The following is a 9,432-nucleotide window of genomic DNA, read 5'->3' as shown; positions in this document are numbered from 1 at the left end:
TTCCTTCTCCAGGCGCGTGACTGACCCACTCCCCCCGCTCCTGGGGCATGGAGTTCGGGGCTAGGTGGGTTGCTTCTGGTGGCCCAAGTGGAGGCGCTCTCGGAAGGAAGGCCTGGCGTCCAGGCAGCTCGGTGCTCTCCGGGGCTGGGTAGTTGCAGGAGACTGGGCGCCGTGCCAAGACGCTCCCAGATCCGCTTGGGGCTCCTTCCCTTCTCCGCTCTTTCCCACCGGGGACTTCTGGGAAATGCGCGTGGAAAGCAGCGAACCTGTTTCTGTCTAATGTACGCGAGCCTTCCAAAGATGAGTGGGGTAAGACCCTGGACGCCCTGGAAGCTGCCCTGGCCCTGCACAAGTCCCTGAACCAGGCCCTTTTGCATCTGCATGCCCCGGGATCTGCCCACGCAGACCACCACGTGTGGATCCCGCTCCTCCATGGCTCCCCACACGCAGACCTTCCTTGGGATGAAGCCTCCACCCTGAGACTTGACTCCCTTGGATTGTCCAGGGACATTCCTTGCCGTGCCTCGCTTCCCACATCTGCCACCTTGGGACCTATGGCCTCCTGGCTTCTCTCCGGTAGAATTGTTCACTTCTCTGCTCTTCCTCAGCTCTGTGCCTTCCTGGAGAAGCATTTCCTAGATGAGGAGGTGAAACTGATCAACAAGAGGGGCGACCACATGACCAAGCTCGGCAGGCTTGCTGGCCCGCAGGCGGGGCGGGGCGATGTGGGGCGGGGCGGGGCGAGTCATCTCTTTGGAAGGCTCAGCCTCCAGCACCACTAGGGGTCTCTGGAGCCCAGAGGCCGTGGGCGTGGGGGAGGGCACCGTTCCCCCAGCGCGCGGGCTCCTGCCCGAGCCCCTCCAGCCAGGAGGCCTCTTGCTAACTGCCCTCGTGTAGCCCCCTAAGGAGCCCTGAGGCAAGGGTCAACCATAAAGCTCTAGGCAGCAGGTGCCGATGGTGTGTGTGTGCGTGTCTGGCGCCGGGACTCTAGAAGGGTTGAACCCTCCCCCCGTGGGTGGCGTGCTCTAGGCACTTCAGGCCCGAGCCATTTCTGACTCCAGGGAGGGTGGAGCTCAGTGGGTAGCAGGAAGCAGGCTGAGAGTTTTCCAGGGTAACAGCAAGCAGAAAGGGGTCCTGGGCACCTGGGAGTGACTATGGAAGTGAGCTCTGGAAGCAAGCACAGGAGACTAGCTCTGAGGGCCGCTTCCCCCCTGCCCGCCCGCCCCTCGCCCGGGCTTGGAAGAGATGAGGCCCGTCTTGAACGCTAGGGTCTTCCCCAATGTCAAGCACACACTCGGTAGCAACCACTCCTGAGGAGCTGAGCAGCTGGGAGCTTAAGATGGACGAGAAGTGCTGAGCTGGGGTTTTGGGTCTCGGTGGAGAAAGGAGAGGGGGAAAGTAGTGTTCCTATTCTCTACAGGGGAACTGAAGAAGCTTGCAGCATCTAGGGGCAAGCCGGCAAACTGCTGTGTCAGCTCTGACCCCCATGCCTTTGGTTTCTGGGAGAAGAGGAATCGGGAAGTGGCTGCTAGGTGCCGTGGGCTCAGATCCATGCCCTCTTGCTCTCCGTACACAAGAGGATCTGGTTGCGGGGGTTCCTGTGTCTGGCACAAGGCCGATGACCCGGCACCCAAGACTCCTCACTCAGAGCTTCCTGTTCCCTTCCTTGGGGATGGTGTGCTCACACATGCACATGTGGCCTCGGGAGCCTAGAACCATGAGGGGAAAAGTGCTTGTCTTTCTTCTTTGCCCCTGAAAATAGAGCCATCTCAGCGGAGCCCCGGAGAGATGCGTCAAGCCAGTGCGCCGGACCTTGCTGCCGTGATGGAAATGGCCTCCATCTGTGCTGTAGCCACGTGTGAAGAAGGGCTACTGTGTGGAGCCTCCTTCATCACACAGCTCCTTCCCGCCCAAGAGAGCTTGAGCCGTGTGTTTGTCGCTTGCAAGTCCCAAGCAGGCAAACGAGGCCTCCCTTTCTTGAGAGAACACTGGCATTCCAGACAGCATTCCCAATCTCTCCAGGGCAGCAGGAGGAAAGGAGGCACTGGGAAGCCATGGGTCAGCAAGCGGGGGGAGGCTTGGAGGCTCTGAATCCAAGAGGAGGGAGGGGCCTGTGGAGAGGTCCACCAAGCCCCCATGCCCCCATGTTGGACGACACCTGGACTCCTTCGATAGAGATGGATTTTTTTTCTGGCCATTTCTGGACACACGCCTCAAGCACACCCATTCCGCCCTGCCACCCCCCAACCCCCTCCCCTGCCAAGCAAGCAGTGCACCGGCACACGTGAGGAGGGCCCTCCCCGTCACCAGAGCTTGGAGTTGGAAGAAACTCGAGGTGAACGCGGGGGTCTGCCACCCAGTGGGCTGAGCTCTGGATGGGAAGGGGATGGGAGGCGAGCCAGCCAGCGTAAGGTTCTAGGCTCAGCAGCCGGGCCTAGCACGCAAGTGGTCTCCTACCGGACTGAGCTGTTGGGGGGAAGACAGCCAGTTGCGTCCTGGGCAGGGGGGTTCCCCCGGAGGACACAGGAGTCGAGAGGGAGGCGCCAGAGTCTGGAGTCACGGGAGGGAGTTGAGAGACTCAGGGAACGAGTGGAGTCTGGTCGAGCAAGAAAAGGCCAGAGAGCGGTCCCGAGCCTCCTCCAGCAGGAATGAGGGCCCAAGGGGTTGTGCCACTCCTGGCGTGGCCAGAGTGGGGGTGTGTGGCGATGGGGCCTGGGTGGGCCCCGGCCCTCACAGAGGGGGTCGATGCTGGGAGGAGGAATCCCCCAGCGAAGCTGAGCACCCAGGTGGGGCTGGAGCCCAGAACACCTGAGGGCCCTGTGCTGGAGCCTGAGTTCTGCGGCTCCAAAGGAGGACCTCCGCACCCGGGTATCCCAAGTCCCTGAAAATGTCCCGTCTCTGGACGGAGTGCCCCATTGGTCGAGGCCGTCCAGGGAGGCCAGCGCCTGGTGGCTCCCAGGCCAGGCTAGGGCCTGGCACGCTCGGCACGGTCTAGAATTGGCAAGCCAGCGAGAGCTCTACGAGGCCAGCCTGGAAGGCAGCTGGCAGGCTTTCCCGAAACCTCTGGCACTGCAGGGCCAATGGCCCTAGGTAGGCCCGCCTGACCAGGTGGCGGGACTTTGGTTGGTGAGGAATCCCCCTCTGAAGAGGGACCAGGCTCTTGGCTTGGACCAGGGGAGCGATGGGATGCAGCGAGGTTCTCACATCAGCCCCAGATCTGGCCCAGGGGTGCCCACCCCCACAGCCCCTCCTGCCAGGGTCCCCGCCCCTCCCCCTGCCTTCCAATGCAGCCGCCTGCCCTCCCCCTCCGGGAAGTGTGAGGAAGGAAGACTTCTCCTCCCACCCTGGCCCCTAGCGCTGGTAGTTGGGCTCCGACTTGCCGCCAGGGGGCGGCTTTGGCGCTCCTGTTTCTGCTTCTGTCTCTCGCACCGCTTTTGACGACGCGGGCGGGCGGAGATGAGAAAACGGCTGTCCAGGAGGCAAGAGAAGACGTTCTCTTCTAGCCCAGCCCCCAGCCAGCAGACTCCTCTCACGTCAGTGACCTCTTTCAAGCCCGTGGCCAGCTGGTGGCCTGTGGTGAGTGCATTCTGGAACCCTGCTCCCCCGCACCGCGTTTGTTTCCTTGGCAGCCGACACGCTCCCCGAAGTGCGTTCGGTGGCTTGGGGCAGGATGTGTAAGGGCCGCCCCCGTCCGGGCACTATGGCCGGCGGCGGCGGGGGGCAACTGCGAGTGGAGCCAAAGGCCCCCGCATCACAAATGGTTTCCCTCACCCCGCCCTCAGCCACGCCCCGTGCCCACCGTCTCCACGGCAACGAGGTGGGGCGGGGGCGGGGCGAGGCTCCTGGGGGCGGGCGGGAGGGGTGCCTCGCGTGCCAGTGCCAGGGAGGCGGTGGGCGCGGTGGCCCCGGCTGGCGGGGCGCTGGCGCCTCGCTCCCGCCCCCAGGCCCTGGCCAGACCCCCTGTGCCGATGAGCAGAACCCACCCAAGATTTTGGAGTCCCTCTTCTACAGAGAGGAAAGGCCAAACGGTCCTTCTCTTTCGCTTCCCCATAGGCTTGAATGAGCATCTAGCCTCCCCATCTTAGGGAGGCTTTGAGCACGGCCCTCACACCTTCTAGAGAAGCTCTGAGCCCATTTGGTCTGCATTTGCCCTGAGTAGGCAAAGTTGATAGACTTTGCATTGTCCAACGGTTTCCTGGGACTGGAGTCGTTGCCATGGTTACCGAGGGCCGGGCTGCAGCCTCCTACCATCCCCCACCCACAAGTCTCCCGCCGCCCACATCCCCCTAGGGAACTCTCAGCCTATCACACCTTCCCCTAGGACTGAGCCGGCCCTCCAGGTCCCCCACCCCACCTCAGGGAGTTGCCAGGGTCCTGGAACAGCCTGGGCAACTTCCCAATGAGCCTCCGTTGATCTCGCGGCGCCAACCCCCGGTGTGCGGAGCTTCCCTCCGCACTTCTGAGGAACGCCCCCGGGTTCCAGACAAGTCCACGCTCTCAGAGACAACCCCGCAAGCCCACCGAATTTCTGCGCCAGCCCCGGCACCCCAGAATCCTCACCTCCCAGGATTCCCAATGTCCCCATCAAGGTCCCACCTCCCAGAACCTTTCGACTTCCCAGAATCGGCCTGGGGACCCCTGCATCCCGCCAGGCACACCGAGACCGACCCTCCCCCACCCACAGTCCCATTCCCCGTTTCACAACCACCTCGCTGGTTCCTTCTCCAGGCGCGTGACTGACCCACTCCCCCCGCTCCTGGGGCATGGAGTTCGGGGCTAGGTGGGTTGCTTCTGGTGGCCCAAGTGGAGGCGCTCTCGGAAGGAAGGCCTGGCGTCCAGGCAGCTCGGTGCTCTCCGGGGCTGGGTAGTTGCAGGAGACTGGGCGCCGTGCCAAGACGCTCCCAGATCCGCTTGGGGCTCCTTCCCTTCTCCGCTCTTTCCCACCGGGGACTTCTGGGAAATGCGCGTGGAAAGCAGCGAACCTGTTTCTGTCTAATGTACGCGAGCCTTCCAAAGATGAGTGGGGTAAGACCCTGGACGCCCTGGAAGCTGCCCTGGCCCTGCACAAGTCCCTGAACCAGGCCCTTTTGCATCTGCATGCCCCGGGATCTGCCCACGCAGACCACCACGTGTGGATCCCGCTCCTCCATGGCTCCCCACACGCAGACCTTCCTTGGGATGAAGCCTCCACCCTGAGACTTGACTCCCTTGGATTGTCCAGGGACATTCCTTGCCGTGCCTCGCTTCCCACATCTGCCACCTTGGGACCTATGGCCTCCTGGCTTCTCTCCGGTAGAATTGTTCACTTCTCTGCTCTTCCTCAGCTCTGTGCCTTCCTGGAGAAGCATTTCCTAGATGAGGAGGTGAAACTGATCAACAAGAGGGGCGACCACATGACCAAGCTCGGCAGGCTTGCTGGCCCGCAGGCGGGGCGGGGCGATGTGGGGCGGGGCGGGGCGAGTCATCTCTTTGGAAGGCTCAGCCTCCAGCACCACTAGGGGTCTCTGGAGCCCAGAGGCCGTGGGCGTGGGGGAGGGCACCGTTCCCCCAGCGCGCGGGCTCCTGCCCGAGCCCCTCCAGCCAGGAGGCCTCTTGCTAACTGCCCTCGTGTAGCCCCCTAAGGAGCCCTGAGGCAAGGGTCAACCATAAAGCTCTAGGCAGCAGGTGCCGATGGTGTGTGTGTGCGTGTCTGGCGCCGGGACTCTAGAAGGGTTGAACCCTCCCCCCGTGGGTGGCGTGCTCTAGGCACTTCAGGCCCGAGCCATTTCTGACTCCAGGGAGGGTGGAGCTCAGTGGGTAGCAGGAAGCAGGCTGAGAGTTTTCCAGGGTAACAGCAAGCAGAAAGGGGTCCTGGGCACCTGGGAGTGACTATGGAAGTGAGCTCTGGAAGCAAGCACAGGAGACTAGCTCTGAGGGCCGCTTCCCCCCTGCCCGCCCGCCCCTCGCCCGGGCTTGGAAGAGATGAGGCCCGTCTTGAACGCTAGGGTCTTCCCCAATGTCAAGCACACACTCGGTAGCAACCACTCCTGAGGAGCTGAGCAGCTGGGAGCTTAAGATGGACGAGAAGTGCTGAGCTGGGGTTTTGGGTCTCGGTGGAGAAAGGAGAGGGGGAAAGTAGTGTTCCTATTCTCTACAGGGGAACTGAAGAAGCTTGCAGCATCTAGGGGCAAGCCGGCAAACTGCTGTGTCAGCTCTGACCCCCATGCCTTTGGTTTCTGGGAGAAGAGGAATCGGGAGTGGCTGCTAGGTGCCGTGGGCTCAGATCCATGCCCTCTTGCTCTCCGTACACAAGAGGATCTGGTTGCGGGGGTTCCTGTGTCTGGCACAAGGCCGATGACCCGGCACCCAAGACTCCTCACTCAGAGCTTCCTGTTCCCATCCTTGGGGATGGTGTGCTCACACATGCACACGTGGCCTCGGGAGCCTAGAACCATGAGGGGAAAAGTGCTTGTCTTTCTTCTTTGCCCCTGAAAATAGAGCCATCTCAGCGGAGCCCCGGAGAGATGCGTCAAGCCAGTGCGCCGGACCTTGCTGCCGTGATGGAAATGGCCTCCATCTGTGCTGTAGCCACGTGTGAAGAAGGGCTACTGTGTGGAGCCTCCTTCATCACACAGCTCCTTCCCGCCCAAGAGAGCTTGAGCCGTGTGTTTGTCGCTTGCAAGTCCCAAGCAGGCAAACGAGGCCTCCCTTCTTGAGAGAACACTGGCATTCCAGACAGCATTCCCAATCTCTCCAGGGCAGCAGGAGGAAAGGAGGCACTGGGAAGCCATGGGTCAGCAAGCGGGGGGAGGCTTGGAGGCTCTGAATCCAAGAGGAGGGAGGGGCCTGTGGAGAGGTCCACCAAGCCCCCATGCCCCCATGTTGGACGACACCTGGACTCCTTCGATAGAGATGGATTTTTTTTCTGGCCATTTCTGGACACACGCCTCAAGCACACCCATTCCGCCCTGCCACCCCCCAACCCCCTCCCCTGCCAAGCAAGCAGTGCACCGGCACACGTGAGGAGGGCCCTCCCCGTCACCAGAGCTTGGAGTTGGAAGAAACTCGAGGTGAACGCGGGGGTCTGCCACCCAGTGGGCTGAGCTCTGGATGGGAAGGGGATGGGAGGCGAGCCAGCCAGCGTAAGGTTCTAGGCTCAGCAGCCGGGCCTAGCACGCAAGTGGTCTCCTACCGGACTGAGCTGTTGGGGGGAAGACAGCCAGTTGCGTCCTGGGCAGGGGGGTTCCCCCGGAGGACACAGGAGTCGAGAGGGAGGCGCCAGAGTCTGGAGTCACGGGAGGGAGTTGAGAGACTCAGGGAACGAGTGGAGTCTGGTCGAGCAAGAAAAGGCCAGAGAGCGGTCCCGAGCCTCCTCCAGCAGGAATGAGGGCCCAAGGGGTTGTGCCACTCCTGGCGTGGCCAGAGTGGGGGTGTGTGGCGATGAGGCCTGGGTGGGCCCCGGCCCTCACAGAGGGGGTCGATGCTGGGAGGAGGAATCCCCCAGCGAAGCTGAGCACCCAGGTGGGGCTGGAGCCCAGAACACCTGAGGGCCCTGTGCTGGAGCCTGAGTTCTGCGGCTCCAAAGGAGGACCTCCGCACCCGGGTATCCCAAGTCCCTGAAAATGTCCCGTCTCTGGATGGAGTGCCCCATTGGTCGAGGCCGTCCAGGGAGGCCAGCGCCTGGTGGCTCCCAGGCCAGGCTAGGGCCTGGCACGCTCGGCACGGTCTAGAATTGGCAAGCCAGCGAGAGCTCTACGAGGCCAGCCTGGAAGGCAGCTGGCAGGCTTTCCCGAAACCTCTGGCACTGCAGGGCCAACGGCCCTAGGTAGGCCCGCCTGACCAGGTGGCGGGACTTTGGTTGGCGAGGAATCCCCCTCTGAAGAGGGACCAGGCTCTTGGCTTGGACCAGGGGAGCGATGGGATGCAGCGAGGTTCTCACATCAGCCCCAGATCTGGCCCAGGGGTGCCCACCCCCACAGCCCCTCCTGCCAGGGTCCCCGCCCCTCCCCCTGCCTTCCAATGCAGCCGCCTGCCCTCCCCCTCCGGGAAGTGTGAGGAAGGAAGACTTCTCCTCCCACCCTGGCCCCTAGCGCTGGTAGTTGGGCTCCGACTTGCCGCCAGGGGGCGGCTTTGGCGCTCCTGTTTCTGCTTCTGTCTCTCGCACCGCTTTTGACGACGCGGGCGGGCGGAGATGAGAAAACGGCTGTCCAGGAGGCAAGAGAAGACGTTCTCTTCTAGCCCAGCCCCCAGCCAGCAGACTCCTCTCACGTCAGTGACCTCTTTCAAGCCCGTGGCCAGCTGGTGGCCTGTGGTGAGTGCATTCTGGAACCCTGCTCCCCCGCACCGCGTTTGTTTCCTTGGCAGCCGACACGCTCCCCGAAGTGCGTTCGGTGGCTTGGGGCAGGATGTGTAAGGGCCGCCCCCGTCCGGGCACTATGGCCGGCGGCGGCGGGGGGCAACTGCGAGTGGAGCCAAAGGCCCCCGCATCACAAATGGTTTCCCTCACCCCGCCCTCAGCCACGCCCCGTGCCCACCGTCTCCACGGCAACGAGGTGGGGCGGGGGCGGGGCGAGGCTCCTGGGGGCGGGCGGGAGGGGTGCCTCGCGTGCCAGTGCCAGGGAGGCGGTGGGCGCGGTGGCCCCGGCTGGCGGGGCGCTGGCGCCTCGCTCCCGCCCCCAGGCCCTGGCCAGACCCCCTGTGCCGATGAGCAGACCCACCCAAGATTTTGGAGTCCCTCTTCTACAGAGAGGAAAGGCCAAACGGTCCTTCTCTTTCGCTTCCCCATAGGCTTGAATGAGCATCTAGCCTCCCCATCTTAGGGAGGCTTTGAGCACGGCCCTCACACCTTCTAGAGAAGCTCTGAGCCCATTTGGTCTGCATTTGCCCTGAGTAGGCAAAGTTGATAGACTTTGCATTGTCCAACGGTTTCCTGGGACTGGAGTCGTTGCCATGGTTACCGAGGGCCGGGCTGCAGCCTCCTACCATCCCCCACCCACAAGTCTCCCGCCGCCCACATCCCCCTAGGGAACTCTCAGCCTATCACACCTTCCCCTAGGACTGAGCCGGCCCTCCAGGTCCCCCACCCCACCTCAGGGAGTTGCCAGCGTCCTGGAACAGCCTGGGCAACTTCCCAATGTGCCTCCGTTGATCTCGCGGCGCCAACCCGCGGTGTGCGGAGCTTCCCTCCGCACTTCTGAGGAACGCCCCCGGGTTCCAGACAAGTCCACGCTCTCAGAGACAACCCCGCAAGCCCACCGACTTTCTGCGCCAGCCCCGGCACCCCAGAATCCTCACCTCCCAGGATTCCCAATGTCCCCATCAAGGTCCCACCTCCCAGAACCTTTCGACTTCCCAGAATCGGCCTGGGGACCCCTGCATCCCGCCAGGCACACCGAGACCGACCCTCCCCCACCCACAGTCCCATTCCCCGTTTCACAACCACCTCGCTGGTTC

The sequence above is a fragment of the Dasypus novemcinctus genome, chromosome 31, assembly GCF_030445035.2.
Source record: "Dasypus novemcinctus isolate mDasNov1 chromosome 31, mDasNov1.1.hap2, whole genome shotgun sequence".
In the NCBI taxonomy this organism is placed as follows: domain Eukaryota; kingdom Metazoa; phylum Chordata; class Mammalia; order Cingulata; family Dasypodidae; genus Dasypus; species Dasypus novemcinctus.
The sequence above is the reverse complement of the archived record's forward strand: the minus strand, read 5'-3'. Positions refer to the sequence as shown.